This window comes from Hylobates moloch, unplaced genomic scaffold, assembly GCF_009828535.3.
Source record: "Hylobates moloch isolate HMO894 unplaced genomic scaffold, HMol_V3 SCAFFOLD_2, whole genome shotgun sequence".
Lineage (NCBI taxonomy): Eukaryota > Metazoa > Chordata > Mammalia > Primates > Hylobatidae > Hylobates > Hylobates moloch.
In genome coordinates, this window is record NW_026652277.1 from 161,640,810 (window position 1) to 161,659,607 (window position 18,798).

The 18,798-nt window shown below is 38.3% G+C and overlaps 1 protein-coding gene across 5 annotated transcripts in view; it reads right to left on the bottom strand.

Moving 5' to 3' along the window:
• Positions 1–18,798, bottom strand: part of PLAGL1 (PLAG1 like zinc finger 1) — a 124,809-nt gene that overhangs the window by 45,306 nt on the left and 60,705 nt on the right. For 2 of the 5 annotated variants that reach the window (XM_058435608.1, XM_058435609.1), the window contains exon 3: positions 5,609–5,665. The exons of the other annotated variants lie outside the window; for them this stretch is intronic. The gene's annotated coding sequence lies outside the window, so the exon portion shown is untranslated. The remainder of the gene's footprint in view (positions 1–5,608; positions 5,666–18,798) is intronic. 5 annotated transcript variants of the gene reach the window in all.

The window sequence follows — 18,798 nt, forward strand, 5'->3', positions numbered from 1 at the left end:
TTAACAGACACTTATTGTGACAAACTTTCTGTAGGTTTATTAGCTTAATAATATAGCATTATTACTGAGGACTAGTATTCTCTTCTGTGAAACTACACAGCACATTTATGCATAGCTGTGACAGTTTTGCCTATCATTCAACAGTACTTAAAAGGCACCTACTCAATAAGCCATTGATATGCTGCCCCAAATACCCTGGCGAGGCTTTCTTTACAGTGCTAATTTTACAGACGTCTCCTGGATGATCTAAGTTCAAGAGGCAGCCAGGGGAGGAGAATGCATTATTAGCATGGTTTGGTGTGCATATAACCGAGTTATACATAGGAACTAGGGAAATGGAGCTCTGAAGTTCATCTTCCACAGGAAGATACATGCTATTATTCTCGACTTTCTGGGAGGGAAGTTAATTCATTACTTCATTAACATTGAAATATATTAAAAACATTTTCAGTTAAAAGGTAGCTAAAAAAAAAAAAACCTTTAAATTAAAATGGTTACATCTTATGAGATTTCTAGAAATCACTATTAATTGATTTTAAGTAGCTTTATAATCTCCCCCAGTTACTCAAGGCTTTTATTTTATTTATTTATTTAGAGACAGGGTCTCTGTCACCCAGACTGAAGTGTGGTGATGTGATCAAGGTTCACTGCAACCTTGATCTCTGGGGCTTAATTGATCCTCCCACCTCATCCTCCCAAGTAGCTGGGACTACAGGCATGTGCCACCACAGCTGGCTTTTCTTTTTTTTTTTTTTTTGGTAGAGATAAGGTCTCACTATATTGCCCAGGCTAGTCTTGAACTCCTGGGCCCAAGAGATTCTCCCACCTTGGCCTCCCAAAGTAAAAACTCACATTTTCTTAAAGGTGGGTAAGCAAAGGATCAGGGTGAAGGAAACCCTCTCCTTTTCAGACACCACCCTACGATGCCTGTTTGCCCTTCACCAAGAAGCCAGCTGTCCGTGGCTGGGCCAACATGACAGACTCAGGGGACATTGGATATAGCTCTCTTTTCAATGGCTCCAAGAGTTAAGACTTTTATAAGCATTATTATTTCAAGAAAACACTGTGTCTTGGTCTTCTTGAGTAAATACAAGGCAAATAGTAACCTTAATTTTCTCTGAAAACTCTGTCTAAAACATGGGACAAAATAGATGTCAACATTTTAAGAACGAAGGAAAATCAGAATTCCTCATTTATCTCCAATTCTTCTCCCAGGGAAACACATATACAAAGCCTCCTTTAAGTTTAACATGACTTGTTTCTCATATCTTTCTAAAAGCATATTGTTTATTTAGAATAACCTTCCTATCTTGTCTGCCAAGCTTTTCCCATACATACAAGATAAAAACTGAGAAACACTTTTCCATTCCCAGTGATGTTTGTCTAGTAAGTCTTGGTAAGTAATAACGATTATGCCTAAACTAACATCACTCTTTCTCTGCTGCTAAACACAGTCATCTGGTGGTGTACGGTGTGACCTGTATGGTTCCTCAGTGGTTCACCATTCTAGAACATCCTACAAGATTAACCAAATTTTCAAGTTTGTGTATCACCTCAGCTATAACATTTATGTTTATGTCACTGTTTTTAAGTTGTTAAATTCTTAGAGGATAAAGACTATATCTGTATAACTTAGTTTACAAAGAATAGCCATGCACGAACATCCCATAAATGCCCTTGGCAGTGATGAGCACAATCACAGCAGAGTTAATGGCAGGTTGGCTCCACTTCATCAGAGGTTCTGGAGGAGGAAACCAAGATCTTCCCTGAAAGGCAAGACCTGGCATCAGGGGCTACTGTGGGCACTTTCCTTTGAATTGCATTTATCTGCCAGGAAGATGATATCCTTTATTGTTTTACATGAAAGCATTTGAAAATTCTAAAACCTGACCATGCCTGCCTTGGTCAGTTCAGGCTGCAATAACAAAGTGCCATAGACTGGATGGCTGACACAACATTTATTTTTCACAGTTCTGGAGGGGAGAAGTCTGAGATCATGGTGCCAGCATGGGCAGGTTCTGGTGAGGAACCTCCTCCAACTGTCTACTGCTGGCTCTCCTATCCTCACAAGGTAGGAAGAAAAGCCAGCTAGTTCTCTGTCCTCTTCTTATAAAGGTACTAATCTCATTCCTGAGGGCTCCACCCTTATGGCCTAATTTCTTCCCTAAGGCCCCACTTTCAAATGCCATTTAATTAGGATTAGGGTTTCAACACATGGCTTTTGGGGGACACACACATTCAGTTCATTGCAATGCCCTTACACAGACATGAAGACAGGTCAGGTATGTTTGAAATAACTCATGGTCTGTAAAATCTCACACCAAAAATAACAGAGGGAGAAAAATTCAGAGTAGACCACTCAAAACCTATGCACTTTTATAATCACAGCACTAACCAAATAATAATGCATACCTCAGGGATAACTTGGAAAGCCCAGATAGACAGCTCACTGTGTCTGGGGGTGCCCCAGGGGACATTAAAAACGCACAGAAACAATAACATGGAAAGGCTACTACAGCAGAAATGCAGGGAGGATTCAGAGATGAGTTCTCATCCCTGGAGAGTGTGATATGACAGTGAATTGTGTCAACGTGACTGTGCCACAAGTGCCAGGTTAAACATTATTTCTGGCTATGTCCATGCAGGTATTTCCGGATGAAATCAGCACTTGTGTTGGTGGAGTTTGGAGCATACCACCCTCCCAAATATGGGCTGGCATCATCCAATCCACTGAGGGCCCAAATAGAACAAAAAGGTGGAAGGAGGAGGAATTCACCCTCTTTTCTTCCTGCCCGCCTGAGCTGGGACATCAGTCTCCTCCTGTCCTTGGACTGGGATTTATACCCTGGCTCCTCTGCTTCTCAGGCATTCAGCCTTGGACCAGAATCACACCACCAGCTTTCCCGAGTCTCCAGCTTGCAGACGGTTGACTGTGGGATTTCTCAGCCTTCATAATCATCAGGGTCAATTCTTTGTAATCAATCTCTTTCTCTCTCCATATATGTATCCATGGGTAAACATACATACACTCTAACTCTGCCAACTCAAATTCACTTGGGTTCTAGAGACTGCCCAACAATTATGCAACATTTCCCTAATCTTTGGTCATTTCATTTCACACCTTCTCTCCTATCTTCTAAGTGCCTTCCCCACTCCTAATACTTACACATAACATCTCTCTGTTAGCATCCCTACTTCATGCTTCTGTGAGAAAACAAAAGCTGTTGGATAGGGCATCTCTGCTTTCTATCTCTAAACTCAGAAACTTCCCTATATCCACAGGAGGATGCACCCTCCCTGGAACCAGAGGCCAACTCCACCTCTCTATTCAAAATTTCTTATACATTATCTTCTCCCTTTTTATTAAAGATACTTGTCATCGACACATACTATGCTCTGATATTCCCTATATTTTTTTTTTTTTTGAGACGGAGTCTCGCTCTGTTGCCAGACTGGAGTGCAGTGGCATGATCTCAGCTCACTGCAACCTCCGCCTACTGGGTTCAAGCGATTCTCTTGCTTCAGCTTCCCAAGTAGCTGGGATTACAGGCATGTGCCATCACGCCCAGCTAATTTTTGTATTTTTATTAGAGACGGGGTTTCAACATGTTGGCCAGGACGGTCTCCATCCCCTGACCTCAGGATCCGTCCGCCTTGGCCTCCCAAAGTGCGGGGATTACAGGCGTGAGCCACCGTGCCCGGCTGACATTCCTCAATTTTTAAAGAACAAAACCTTCATTGACCTCCAGGTCCCACTATACTCCCACCCTTTCTCAGACAAACTTCTGAAAAGAACAGAAAACTTAGATAATCCCCATTTCCTTACCTCCCACTCACTTTCCAACCCATTCCCCAGGCTCTTATCTCTACCACTCTATCAAAAGATCTTTATCAAGGTCATCAAAGCAATTCTTATTATCCTCATTTTAAAAACCAGGACATTGAGGCTCAAGAGAGATTACTAGGTTGAGATAGTGAAAACGTACCTTCCCTTCAAGATATGCAAGAGCCCAGGGCTGCCCCAAGGCACTCTTTTCAGGATATTAAAGACTTCATCTTCCAGGGACCCAACCCCTCTTTCCTCCCTTGTGTCATGCCGCTGCATTATATATCAGACACACTCCTTAGAATATCTCATTGTTTTTCATTATTTTTAAGTGAGAAAAGGACCTTCCTTTGCCTATGAATGTTTTCTGTGTTGACCACTTGGTGTAAATTATTTAATTGTTCCAACCACATGAGAATAGGTGGCTTTAGCCCTTTTGTACAAATAAGAAAATTGTGGCTGAGAAAGAATAAAACCTTTCCCAACATCAGACAGATAATAAGCATTTCATTGTTTCTTAGTTGTTTCCATTAGATGATGGCAAGATAGGGGCATCACTCTGACAGATGTGACATTGTCTCGTTATGTCCAGGAGGTTGGAAAACCTAGAACTGATGCAAATTTGCTATGAAGAAACACCTCAGAAACTGACTTATATATCATAATGGAACTTTATAATGAGGATTTTAATTTACCATATATCTAAATATTTATAAGTTATAAATTATGCAGACCAACTAAGTTCAAAGCTAACCAACCAAGTCCAAAATATATCTTTCCTTGACCAATTTACCTCATATTTCCTGGAAAACCATGTTTGAATGTGGACTTCTTGGAGTCTATACCTCTAGAACATGGCACTGGGGGGCCATGATATTGAATTTTGGTGATTAGGGGATCTTCCCTCCCTTTCTACCATGGAAGCCAAATTGGTGAGCATGAGGTGTGGAACAGAGTTATGTGCTTATCCCATAACCTGTCTGGTTTTCTAGGTATTCAGACATTGCACTCGCTCAGCACCACCCTTAACCCAGGTGGGTGAGTGGAGCTCTGCCTTAGGATCCATGTTCCATTCTGGCCTTTCTCTAGCTGCACCATTTCCTTTATCGTGAGGATTCCAAAGGCCTAAGGGGAAGGTGCCCACCCAGGCCTACACTCCCTCTCCTAGGCTATGCTCCTGGTTCCCAGAACCATGGCATTCCTTGTCCAAAGAGCTTCAAGCCTGCTAACCAGGGACTGCACAGGCTCTTTCCTAGATCTCTGTTTTTAAGGGCAGACTGTGCCCCTGTTATATGCAGTCCCTAGATCCAAGGGTTGGCCAGTGGGTGTCTGTTTGCAGGAGATGTGGACATAGTGGACAGAGTGATCCCAGAACATTAAGAGAAGGGAAGACAGGCCAGGGCCTAGTAGCCAGCTTGCCCCCCAGTGCCATGTTCTAGAGGTATAGGCTCTAAGAAGTCGACATTCAAACATGGTTTTCCAGGAAATGTGAGGTAAAATGGTCAAGGAAAGATATATTTTGGACTTCATTGGTTAGCTTTGAACTTAGTTGGTCTGCATAATTTATAACTTAGAAATATTTAGATGTATGGTAAAAGTGTTTCTATTTATATTCTGGCTTGAACTCTACACCCATATAGTTAGGAGGGGCATGAGATTAGTTCTAGACTTTAATAAAAAGTTCATTACTGAGGAAAAACCATTGAATCTCTTTTTGAACTACAGTGGCTGAGAAGGCCAAGTGTTCCAGAAAGCGTACAATAACAAAGGTGGTACACTCACAGGCTTGAGTCTTTCTGTGTGAAGCAGAGTCTTCTGCAAGTCCACAGTGGATGTTTACTGTAAGCAAAAAATAAACTGTTTTTGAATGAAGCCACTGAGGTTTGGGGATGGCTTGTTAACACAACATAATGTTAGCCCATCCTGACTACATAGAAATTGGTACCAGAAGTAGGATGTTTTAGCAAAAACCTGAAATATATGACCTTGGTTTAGTGGTCAGCAAGTAGTGAGGAAAGTGATCTTAAGGGCCAGAAAGATAGTGATGTATTTTATACAGTGGCAACATATCTGGTAAAACATTTGCCTCTGCTACTTCAGGAGGCAGATCTCCTGCAAAATTTACTTGTAGCTCTAGGAGAAGAGGTAAGAAAAAACAATTGAAATATGGTTGGACGAGGTGGCTCACAGCACCTTGGGAGGCCAAGGCAGGTGGATCACTTGAGGTCAGGAGTTCAAGACCAGCCCGGCCAATATGGTGAAACCTCATCTCTACTAAAAACACAAAAATTAGCTGGGTGTGGTGGCGTGTACCTATAATCCCAGCTACTCGGGAAGTTGAGGAAGAAGAATCACTTGAACCTGGGAGGTGGAGGTTGCAGTGAGCCAAGATCCTGCCACTGCACTCCAGCCTGGGTGACAGAGTGAGTGAGACTGTCTCAAAACAAACAAACAAACAAAACAGAAAACGGCCGGGCGCGGTGGCTCATGCTTGTAATCCCAGCACTTTGGGAGGCCAAGGCGGGAGGATCATGAGGTCAGGAGCTCGAGACCAGCCTGGCCAACACAGTGAAACCCCGTCTCTACAAAAAATAGAAAAATTAGCTGGGTGTGGTGGTGGGCACCTGTAATCCCAACTACTCAGGAGGCTGGGGCAGGAGAATTGCTTGGATCAGGGAGGCAGCGTTTGCAGTGAGCCAAGATTGCGCCACTGCACTCTAGCCTGGGTGACAGAGCTAGACTCTGTCTCAAAACAAAAAACAAAAAACAAAACAAAATACACACACACACACACACACACACACACGACACACACACACACACACACACGACACATGTATTGGTTATTATTGGCTTCATTTAACAAAGTATTTCAAGAAAGAGCTGAGCTTAGAAAATAACTATCCGGTTTCCAGGAAGTGAAAGGGAATGAGGAGACGACAGACATTTCAGATTTTGCAAATACAAAAACTAACTTCTTCTCCACCCCTACACTAACAGTTAAAGGTAAGACTTTGAAGATCATAAGCCCAGGAAAACTTTTTTTTTTTAAAAACTAAATTGTCTCAGGACAAGAATTGATAATAAATCCATTAAATCTTTTCATATGGATAAAATGATGAGAGAATAGATCAGATTAAAAGTAAAGCTTTCCAATAGAAGCTAGCCAGTCCCAAGATAACTTCCTTTAGGACCAGAAAGACAGCTATGGGAGTGAAAATGCAAATCAATGTAGCAAATCTGAGAGCCAGGACTCATGCATGACAAAAGAAAATTCTAGGGCTGTGTTTACTAGCACACAGAATTGATTGGAGACAGATAAGAAAGCTTCCAAATTTTGGAGAGCACTGTGCTGCCAAGAAGAATAAGACTATCAGCTGAAGTCTTAAAATGATCCTTTGGCCCCCAATACTCTATATGCAGGATAGAAAGGGTTGCTCAGTTCCCAACTAGGGCAAATTCTCAAATGTCCACTTCATATATGGCTAAGGAAAAAAAAAAGAACTCCCTAGGGGGCAAGGCTAGTGCTTCTGAAAATGATGAACAAGAAGGTAGAATCAGGGCCTAATCAAGAAGCATTTTACTCTCCAGGTTTTGAAGGATTTCAAAATTGTTATGGACCAGGGACTCCCTAAAATATACTGTTGAAATTTATAACTTACAATGTCGGAAAGACTAGGTTTGGATCTGTATTATTTTAATAATCTCAGAAAGGTGTCAGAAACATGAGGAATTTTCCTATATTATCGTAAATTTTAAGACCTCACAGTGCATGGGATGTCCACATGTTCCACACTGTGTCATCTGAGAATATGAACATCTTTCCTCCACTGTTTAAAAGCAATTTTCTAGATTGCAGTTTTAAACATCTCTGAATGTGACAAGGTATTACCATTAAAGCGTATGACACTGATTTTACACTCTGCAGAAGTGCAGACAGATTTAACAAGGCAGCCCTACTTCACAGTAGCTCTTGAAATCTCAAGTAGGAACGAAATGAAACTAATGGCATTATAACTACTACTATTATTCGCAAAAAAAAGCATGGAAGATGATGACAGACAGCAGTGTGACCACTGGAGCAGCTCATATTCGGTCCCAACATTTTATTCCTGCTTGCATTTCTGGAAAATCCAGTGTTACAGATTCAAATGTGTCCTCAAAATTCAAATGTTGAAAACCCAAACCCTAATGTGACTGTATTTGGAGATAGGGCCATCAGGGAAGTAATTAAGGTTAAATAATGTCTTAAGAGTGGGGCTCTAATCCAATTAAAATTCTCATTATAAATTCTCATTATAATACATGTCAGTTTTTGATGTGTTTGCTCATAGCAAATTTGCATTAATTTTAGATTTTCCGAACTCATGGAGGTAATTGGACTATGTCACATCTCTCAGTGATGCCTCTATCTTGTCATCATCTAATGGGAACAATTAAGAGACAATAAGATAGAACCATCACAAAGAGCAGGCACCCTGTGCTCAGAATCCAAGTAATCAGAGGTCAAATGCTTGCTGTATTACTTATTATCTGATAATGGGAAAGGCTTCATTCTTTCTCAGCCAAAATTTTCTTATTTGTACAAAGGAGATAAAACTATCTATTCTCAGGTTGTTGGAACAATTAAATAAAATGATTCACAACAAGTGGTCAACACAGAAAATATTCACAATAAAGCAAGGTCCCTTTCAATTTATCCTTAAAGCTAATTAATAAAAAACTTAAACTTCAGTATTATACAGATTATTTGTATGCACGTATCAAGCTACTCTTTTCATATCATTGAACAAATGATGCATAATTTTTGGCTTTTGCTTTTTTGTTGTTATGGTTTTTTGGGGTTTTTTTTTGCTTTGCTTTGGAAAGGGGATAAATGTTAAACTAATTTGAGGAGTAAGTTAAGCCAAGGAAACATGATTCTAAACTACAAAATTTAAACAGATTTCTATACTTTGTATTTATGTGTGAACCATTTTAGTCAAAGTTTGAAATTATTTTTACCTCCTATAAATATTTGTTGAATAAATTTATGAATGTTTTCTAAGTTAAATATCTTTAAAAGCTATACTGTCATAAGATACTCATACCACTTAAAATTCAAACACTATTATGATATATATGCTTATATAAAATGTTTCAAATCTGAAATGTAAGGATTTTTTCTGCCTGAAGACTAAAGGAAGAAAGATCACCCTTTCTACACGTTTCATAATATATTTTCCAGGGATGAAAGAGAAAAGAAAATTTAACACTTGATGGGCTCGAATCTTAATTATAAAACAGAGGCTTTTGTTTCAAAGCCCAGTAATAAGTATTTCCATAAAATACCTACATTACTGGCTATATTAATGATGGCCAGCCACAAAATTAAAGCAAAGAGAAGAACTGAAATCTAGACCTCTAATATTTTTTCCAAAAATATCAGGCATAAAGGATGGTCAGGAGCTAACCAAAACCAAAAACTGTTTAACCTGGTCACCCTCCCACCATTGTCCACTCTATTTTGAGACCTGCTGAGCCACATCGTCCTTTAAATTTTCTTGATTTAGGGTCTCATCTTCTCCGAACTGCTATGATCACAATGGTGTCACATAAAGAAGAAACACTGGGTGATTTGAGAGAACTTTAACAAGGTCTGGACATTTCTCTCACTAGGAAGTAGCTGACCCCATTACTACAGGGCACGCTTCTTATTAGGTGGATCTGGGAGAGTCCTATCACAGAGCTGTGATGTCTGCACATATGATTACAAGCAAAAGTTGACCAAGAAGGCTTCAATGAGAAGTAGATGAAATTGAATCAAATGAACGTTTATTAAGCACCTACAAAGCACTCGTAAACAGAAAGTATTGCAAAGACTGCCAATTTTCTCTGATATTCATTCTTCCCTTCTTTCTTTGTAATATAATCTCTGAATTTTAAATGGGCACATGACTCCCCAGAATAAAAACATTTTTCAATGTCCCTTGAAGATAAAGGTTGTCACATTACTGACAAGATGTAGGCAGAAATGTCATGTGCAAATTCTGGGAATTGTCCTTGAAGCAGGAGCAGAGTCTTATTTATTCCTTTTTTTTTTTTTTTTTTTTTTTTTGCTGACTGAAATACAGACATCATAGCTAGAACTTGGCTAGCCATCTTCGATCATGAGGTAGACGAACAGAACAAGGATACAGAACTTAGAGTTCAAAAACAGACACACATACTCAGGCACTTGATTTTCAACAAGGGCACCATGCAATTCAATGGAGGGAAAGAAAAATTCCTCCAAAGATTCTAGAGCAATTAAATTTCGATCCTGAAAAAAATTAACCTTGACCCTTATCTCACATCATACAGAAATTAATTTGAGATAGATGATGGAATGGGTCACAGATCTAAATGTAAAAAAAAAAAAATGGGTATCTTCATGATTGAGGGATAGACAAAGATTTCTTAAACAGGACAAAAAACAAATCATTAAAAAACCGATGAACTGGATTCCATTAAGACACCAAAAGACAGCATTAAAAGATAAACAGAAAAGTCATGAAATCATCAAGGAAATGCACATGAAAACCATGAGACCATGAAGCCATGAGATATCACCTCAAACCCACCAGAGGGCTTAAAGTGAAAAAGACTAACAATATCAAGTGCTGATGAAAATGTGCACTCCAACTACAACTCTATTGCTAGCAAAAGTGTACACATATGCATTCAGTTTTGTAAACTGTTTGGCTCCCCTATGGCCTAACAATTCTAGTCTCAGATTTGTTCCTTGGTGGAATACTGCAAATGTCCACCAAAAGACTTGTAAGTGAGTATTCACAGCAGGTCTGTTTGTAAGAACCCAAATTAGAACACACCCACATAGCTATTAACGGAATGGATAAACAAATTGTGGTAATGGAGTCCTACTCACAAAAAATACAAAAAGAATCACCTATTGATCGACACATCAACACAGATGACTCTAAAAAATTTACACTGAATAAAAGCCAGACACAAAAGAGTACATCCTGTTTGGTTATACTTAAAATTCAAGAATAGACAAAACAGGGGGGCTCAGGTGGGAGGATCGCTTGAGCCTGGGAGGTTGAGGCTGCTGTGAACTGTCATCCTGTCGTTATGCAATCACACTGTAGCCTAGGTGGCAGAGTGAGATACCATCTCTTGGGGTGGAGGGGGCTGGGGGGAAGGAATAGATAAAACTAATCTACAGTGATGGACATCAGAAGAGTGTGATCCATAGGGGAGGTGTTGGCCAGGAGGTAGGTGAGAGAATTTTCTCCTAGATGGATGTAATATTATCTATCTTGCTCTTGGATGTGGTTACACAGGGGTGTGTGTGTGTGTGTGTGTGTGTGTGTATAAACTCATCAAGCTATATACTTAAGAATGGCAGACTTCATATGTTTTTCTTCCCCATGTATTTTAGGCCTCAACAGAAGCAGAGAAAAAGCACTTTATGAAAGACAATTAGACTCTTTTTACCTTATCCATTGCCCAGCAAAGGTTATAGGCAAATGTAAAATTTTCTACTTAAAATAAAACAAACACCAAGCAAAGTGTGGCTAAACTTTACGGTTTTTCTTACCCCCAAATAAGCCAAAATTAGAATATTCAAACCTTATTCATTAGTATCAACAAAAACTTAGAAGGAAAGTCCAAAGAAAGTAGGAGTACACCAGTTAATCCATAGCAACTATCATGATCACCAAAGTGAAGGTTCTATAGTAAATTGGCAATGAAAGCAAAGCTTTCATTGTGAATATCATTTTCAGTGTGTGTTTTACCATAAATGCTTCTGTTCATGATTTTATTTAATTATTTCTTCATTTTTAGCACAAGGGCAGTATGGCATAGAAGAAAGAGCAAGAGCTTTGATTCAGACAAACCAGTTCTGCCACTTACTAACTATATGGTGTTAGGCAAGTTTCCTAATCTCTTTGATACTAAGTTTCTTCACAATTTAAAAGAGATAATAATACTTACTTTGCAAAATGGTAGCACAATTATACTAGGTACTTAGTAGTGGTAGCTATTTGGCAATAGTTCTTTGTATGCAAGTTTCATGTCAGCCACTTGAACCCTATCTAAGAACCTGACCATCTGGAAAAGACATTTAGATATAAAGATTGGTGACGAAAGGTAAGAATTTAACAAGGGCTATAGATTATAAATTATAGGGTTTCTATGTAGCTAGTAGGGTTGTAGAGTGAGTATTCTCTGAACAGAGCTTGAAAAAAAATGGTTGAAAATTAGTTGGGGAGAAAACATTTAAGGCAGAGGAAATGGCACAAATAAGAACACAGCTGCAAAAGCAGGAGAGTGAAATCTTTAGGGGCTGGTGAGTGGTTAGGACCACCTGTGCCACTGGATTAGTTTTGAGAAATCAGAGAAGAACGCCAGCAAAGTAAGTTAGGACCAGACAAAAAAGGACCATTGTCATGCTAAGAAGCCAAGAACCTTGTAAGTATTGGGATGCCACTAAAGGACTTTTTCAGGGAACTGACCCCAGTGGTCATTACACATGATATGAAGGGAAGAAAAGTCAATACAGGGAAAAACAGCATAGGGTGACAAGGGCCTAAACCAAGGTGCTGAGGGGAGTGAAAGAAGCAGGAAGGAAAGATATTAGAAAGTTCAAATTTTTTTCCTGTATTTCAGAGTGCAAACGGAAGAGAAAGTTCAATTTTATTAATTAAAAATAATGATCATTGAGTTTCCCTGAATGATACAAATAGGCCTGCCTTCAACTTCAAGATTGATCCTAATTGACCCCTAAGTTCCTCAAGAGCAAAGATAAGCCCCCAAGCCAACAAAACACATTGCCTGGCACATAGAAAGTGCTCAGTACATCATTGGTGAATGAATCTTTCCAAATATTCCAAATATGGAAATTTCCATACACAAATAATACAATGTATTGATGCAATGTAAAACACGCAGAAGAGCTAAAATCACTTTTCCTTTTTGTTTAGTGACCATTTTCCACAATATGCCAAGTTCTGAATTTGCTCATGCAAGTGCTATCTCTATCTCCAGCTTATCAAAAAACTCAGATATAAATCGCTCCAGAAAGCTGGGAATGTTGCCACCTCAGTTGCTAAGCTCTTGTGTAATGTTGTTCTAGGAATCCATCATTCTTTGCTATAGCAAAAGAACAGTCACTTTGTGACTCATGAATATTACATGAAAAAATTAAAACAGTAAATTAAATCCAAATCATGTAAATAAATGTGTAAGGTTACTTAAGAGTGCAAGATGATTTAGTAAAATTTACTTATTACGATAATTTAAATTAAAGTAACCTAACACTAAGTGATGAAGAAAAAAATGAGTACTTGCTAGGGCTAAGCACAATTCTTACCCGTTTTTATGTATTAACTCATTTAATCCTCTCAACAACCTTATATGGTAGACAGTTGTACCTAAATTTAAAGATGAGAAAATTGAGATACAGAGAAGTAACTGCCCAAGATTACACTACATGGCAGCAGAGGAGCAGAACTAGGAATTGAATGCAAGCAATCTGGCTTCACAGTCCAATAGATTCAGAAAAAATACTTGACAAAATCCAATACAATTCATGATATAAAACTCTTAGAGAACTAGAAGAAGAGAACTTTAAATATCCCACAACAACATCACACTAAGCTTCAGTGCTACAAAAGCATTCTCATGTAAGTCAGAAACAAAATAAGAATGCCCATGATCAGTATCACTATTCTTCATTGCACTGGGTGTCCTAGCCAGTGAAATTAGACATAAACAAAAGAATAAGAGATATGAAGATCAGAAGGAAAAGAAAAAAATCATTTCTTGCAAATTATGTATTTATGTAAATGGAAATATAATATTATTTATGAAGTAATAACTAGCTGGTTAGAAAATAAGAAACTAAGAGAAACGATTCACAGTAGCAACAAAAATCATCACGATCTAGAAATAAATGTAACAAAATATGTACAAGTCCTTTATTTATATCATATCATTGAAGGACACAAAAAGGACATGTGAGATAAGTGAAAAAATTGAGTATTGCAAATATGCCCATTCTTCTCATTTTGATCTATAAATTCAAAGCCATTTCTATAAAAATCCCAACAGGACTTTTCAAGAAACTTCATAAACAGGTACTAAGACTCATATGGAATGGGAAAGGTCTAAAATAGCCAAACAATTCAGCAGAAAAACAAAAGAAGGCTTCTGCCCTATGACATATCAAAATCGTTAGAGTTATCTTGGGAAGATTTGTTCAGGAAATATGAAGAGCTAAGACATTCTAAAACAAACCTTTTAATACTTGCAAAGTTCTAAGGAATACTGGAAAAACATCCTTTAAAATGTCAGATATTTGTAATTCTTCATGTCATCAAACTAAGAAAAGTCATAATCTCAATAGACGCAGAAAAAACATTTGACAAATGAAGGGTATATAAAAACACTGCACTATCTTTGCAATTCTTGTAAATTTAAAAATCGCGTATACGTACATATAACCCCTAGCTCTGTCCACAGAGGGCCAAGAAACAGTAACATCTCAGTAGCAGCAAGGACACCTAGCACACAGATCTTGGTTTCTAATACCATCCTCCAATAAAAGGAATCAAGACATTTTGGAGAAATGGCTGATTCTAATGTTGGGGAAGGGAAAATACTAAATGAGCCTGGAGCATCTCATAGTGCCAGACAGTAAGGAAATGACAAAAAAAAAATAAAAATTTTTAATGGGGACATTTCAAAAGGACAAAAGTACCAACCTGAAAAAATCCCAATGCCAAAGCTGGAACAATTTAAGCAATATGAAAACGATATTAGATAATAGTTCAAAGACTAAATAAATATCCATCAATATACACGGATATAAATAACCAACTGAATAATAAATCAATGGGAAAAAAGGGACCAATCTTTCTTAGACAAGAATTCCTATTAATAAACGTAGAAAGAAGGAAGAAAATGGAAAATCACCATTAGAATACCACAATAATAATTGCTGCGGGCAAGATCCATTGAACACTAAAATTATTGGGCAAAACTTTGAAGAGAAATAGAATATTTGTACTATCTCAAAAATATTTATTAATCACTGTGGTTTTAACATATGTCCACAAATTATTTGATACCCTTCCCTTCCCTTGACTGTGGACTTTCTCCTAACAAATAGACTATGGAAAGGGGGAAAAAGTAACATTACAATAAGAAATCTTGCCAGACACCATCTTGCCATGTCATCAAAATTATCATCACTTGATGTGGCTCTCATATGCTGCCATATGTGATTCAATGAGAAGGCGAAAACAGCTCTGCGATATTCTTCTCTCAAAATCCAAAACCTCAGTCTAATTGTGAGAAAACATCAGATAAATCCAAATTGAGATGCATTTTACAAAACACATAACCAGTACTCTTCAAAAGTGACAAGATAAGAAAGACTGAGAAACTGTCACAGATCGGAGTAAATGAGCGAGGCATGAAAACTAAACACCATGTGGTATATGGGTTGGATCCTGAAATTAAAAAAAAAGAACATTAGAGGGAAAACTGTGGTAATCTGAATAAAGTGTATAGTTTCATTAATACTATTGTGCCAATGTTAATTTCTTAACTTTGGTACTTTACAAGGGTTATGTAAGATGTTAACATGAGAGGAAGCTGGGTGAAGGGTATATAAAAACACTGCACTATCTTTGCAATTCTTGTAAATTTAAAGTTATTTCAGAATAAAATGAATTTGAAAATTCAATACTCATTTGTAAAAGCAATTCTCAGTGAACTAGAAACAAGAAAATTTCCTCAATCTGGTAAAGAACATCTACAAAAAAAAGTACAGTAAACATCACCCTTGATAGTGAAATATTGAGGTATTCTCCCCTTAAGATGAGGAAAAAGCAAGGATATCCATTGTTAATACTTCTGTTAAATATTGTTCTAGAGGTCCCAGCCAGTGCAATAAGGCAAGAAAAGGAGAAAAAGAGAATAGAATTGTAAAGGCATTTTTTTTTTTTTTTTTTTTTTTTTTTTTTTTTTGAGACGGAGTCTCACTCTGTCACCCAGGCTGGAGTGCAGTGTTGCAATCTCGGCTCGCTGCAAGCTCCACCTCCCAGGCTCATGCCATTCTCCAGCCTCAGCCTCTGGAGTAGGTGGGACTACAGGCACCCACCACCACGCCTGGAGAATTTTTTTTTTGTATTTTTAGTAGAGACGGGGTTTCACTGTGTTAGCCAGGATGGTCTCGATCTTCTGACCTCGTGATCCACCCGCCTCGGCCTTCCAAAGTGCTGGGATTACAGGCGTGAGCAACCATGCCCGGCCATAAAGGCATATTTAAACCAGTTTTTTTTCCAGATGGCATGACAGCACATTAAAAACAAAAACAAAAACAAATCTGCATACTACCAAAACTGTAAGTGAATTTAGCAAGGGCACAAAATACAAGATCAATATATAAAAATAAATTTTGTTTCCATACATTAAGCAAGATGTTTGGAAAATAAAACTGGGGGAAAAAAAAACTCCACCACTTACAACAGCATCAAAAAAACATTAAATGTCTAGAAATAAATTGAACAATGTGTAAGTCCTCTACACTGAATATACAAAACAATGTTGAAAGTAACTCTAGAAGAACTTATTCCTTTGGGTATATACCCAGTAATGGGATGGCTGGGTCAAATGGTATTTCTAGTTCTAGATCCCTGAGGAATCGCCACACTGACTTCCACAATGGTTGAACTAGTTTACAGTCCCACCAACAGTGTAAAAGTGTTCCTATTTCTCCACATCCTCTCCAGCACCTGTTGTTTCCTGATTTTTTAATGATGGCCATTCTAACTGGTGTGAGATGGTATCTCACTGTGGTTTTGATTTGCATTTCTCTGATGGCCAGTGATGATGAGCATTTGATGCACACGTATGTTTATTGCGGCACTATTCACAATAGCAAAGACTTGGAACCAACCCAAATGTCCAAAAACAATAGACTGGATTAAGAAAATGTGGCACATATACACCATGGAATACTATGCAGCCATAAAAAATGATGAGTTCGTGTCCTTTGTAGGGACATGGATGAAACTGGAAAACATCATTCTCAGTAAACTATCGCAAGGACAAAAAACCAAACACCACATGTTCTCACTCATAGGTGGGAATTGAACAATGAGAACTCATGGACACAGGAAGGGGAACATCACATTCCGGGTACTGTTGTGGGGTGGGGGGTGGGGGGGGCGGGGACAGCATTAGGAGATATACCTAAATGACGAGCTAATGGGTGCAGGAAATCAACATGGCACATGGATACATATGTAACAAACCTGCACATTGTGCACATGTACCCTAAAACCTAAAGTATAATAAAAAAAAAAAAAAAAAAAGAACTTATTCAATGAAGGGAAAGACTCAATTCTGTTAAAATATTCACTTTCCCAAAGTTGCTCTGTAGAGTCAATGCAATCCCAATCAAAAGTCTGGTAGACTTTTTTTTTTTTTAATGGACATTGACAAGCACATTTGAAAATTTATATGGAAATATAAAGCACTTAGTCAAAACATTTGTTTAACAGAACAAAACTGGAGGGTTTACAATACCATGTCAAGACTTACCATAAACTACAGTAATTAAAAAAGTATGGTACTGATGCAAGAATGGATAATTAGTCCCAGTGGAAAAGAACAGAGTCCAGAAACAGACCCAAATATATGACCAATCATTTATTAACAAAGTCCCCATGCAATTCAATGGGAAAAGAAAGGTGTTGTTTTTTTCAATAAATGTGTAGAGTAGATGGATGTCCACATACAAAATAAATCTTGATCCCCACCTCACACCATATACAAAAATCAACTGGTGATAATCACAGACCCAACAGCTAAAACTATAAAGTTTCTGGAGGAAAACAAAGGCAAATGTCTTCAAAACCTTGAGAGTGGGCTGGGCGCGGTGGCTCACGCCTGTAATCCCAGCACTTTGGGAGGCCAAGGCAGGTGGATCACGAGGTCAGGAGATTGAGACCATCCTGGCTAACACGGTGAAACCCCGTCTCTACTAAAAATACAAAAAATTAGCCAAGCATAGTGGCGGGTGCCTGTAGTCCCAGCTACTCAGGAGGCTGAGGCAGGAGAATGGCATGAACCCAGGAGGCGGAGCTTGCAGTGAGCCGAGATCACGCCACTGCACTCCAGCCTGGGTGACAAAGTGAGACTCCATCTCAAGAAAAAAAAAGAAAGAGAATAAATAGGCAAACTTCAGGGTAGAAAATACTTGCAAACATGTACCCAACAAAGATTCCCTATCCAGATTAGGAACTAAAAATCATTAACAAAAAAGTAATCTAATTTTTAAAAAATGGGCAAAATATTTCAATAGGCAGGTCACAAAGGAAATTTAAATGGCTGATTAAGATATTTTAAGATGTTCAACATTACTAGTGTTTATGGAAATGAAACCAACCTACCAAAAATGATCAATTCAACTCCTTGGTATATAGCTGAGAGATATATGTCTACCAACGGAAGTTGGAAGAACATTCTTCACAATTCAATTCTTAATGGCCCAACAATGAAAACAATTCAAATGTTAATTGATAAGAAAATGAATAAGTAAATTGCTCATATTATATATCCACATAATGTAATACCATAGAAGAGGGGTCAATAAATTTTTTTTCTGTAAATGGCCACGTGGTAAATAGTTTAGGCTTTGTGGGCCATATGGCCTCTATAATAACTACTCAACTCTGCCAAATGGGGATAACTATGTTCCAGTAATTTTTTTTTTTACTATGGGGTCATCTTACTGTCACCCAGGCTGCAGTGCAGTGGCATGATCATAGTTCACTGTAAGCTCCAACTCCTGAGCTCAAGAGATTCTCCTGCCTCAGCCTCTTGAGTGGCTGGAATTATAGACAGGAGCCATGGAACACAGCCCAATAAAGTTTACAAAAACATGCAGTGGGTTGGAATTGGCCCACAGACCA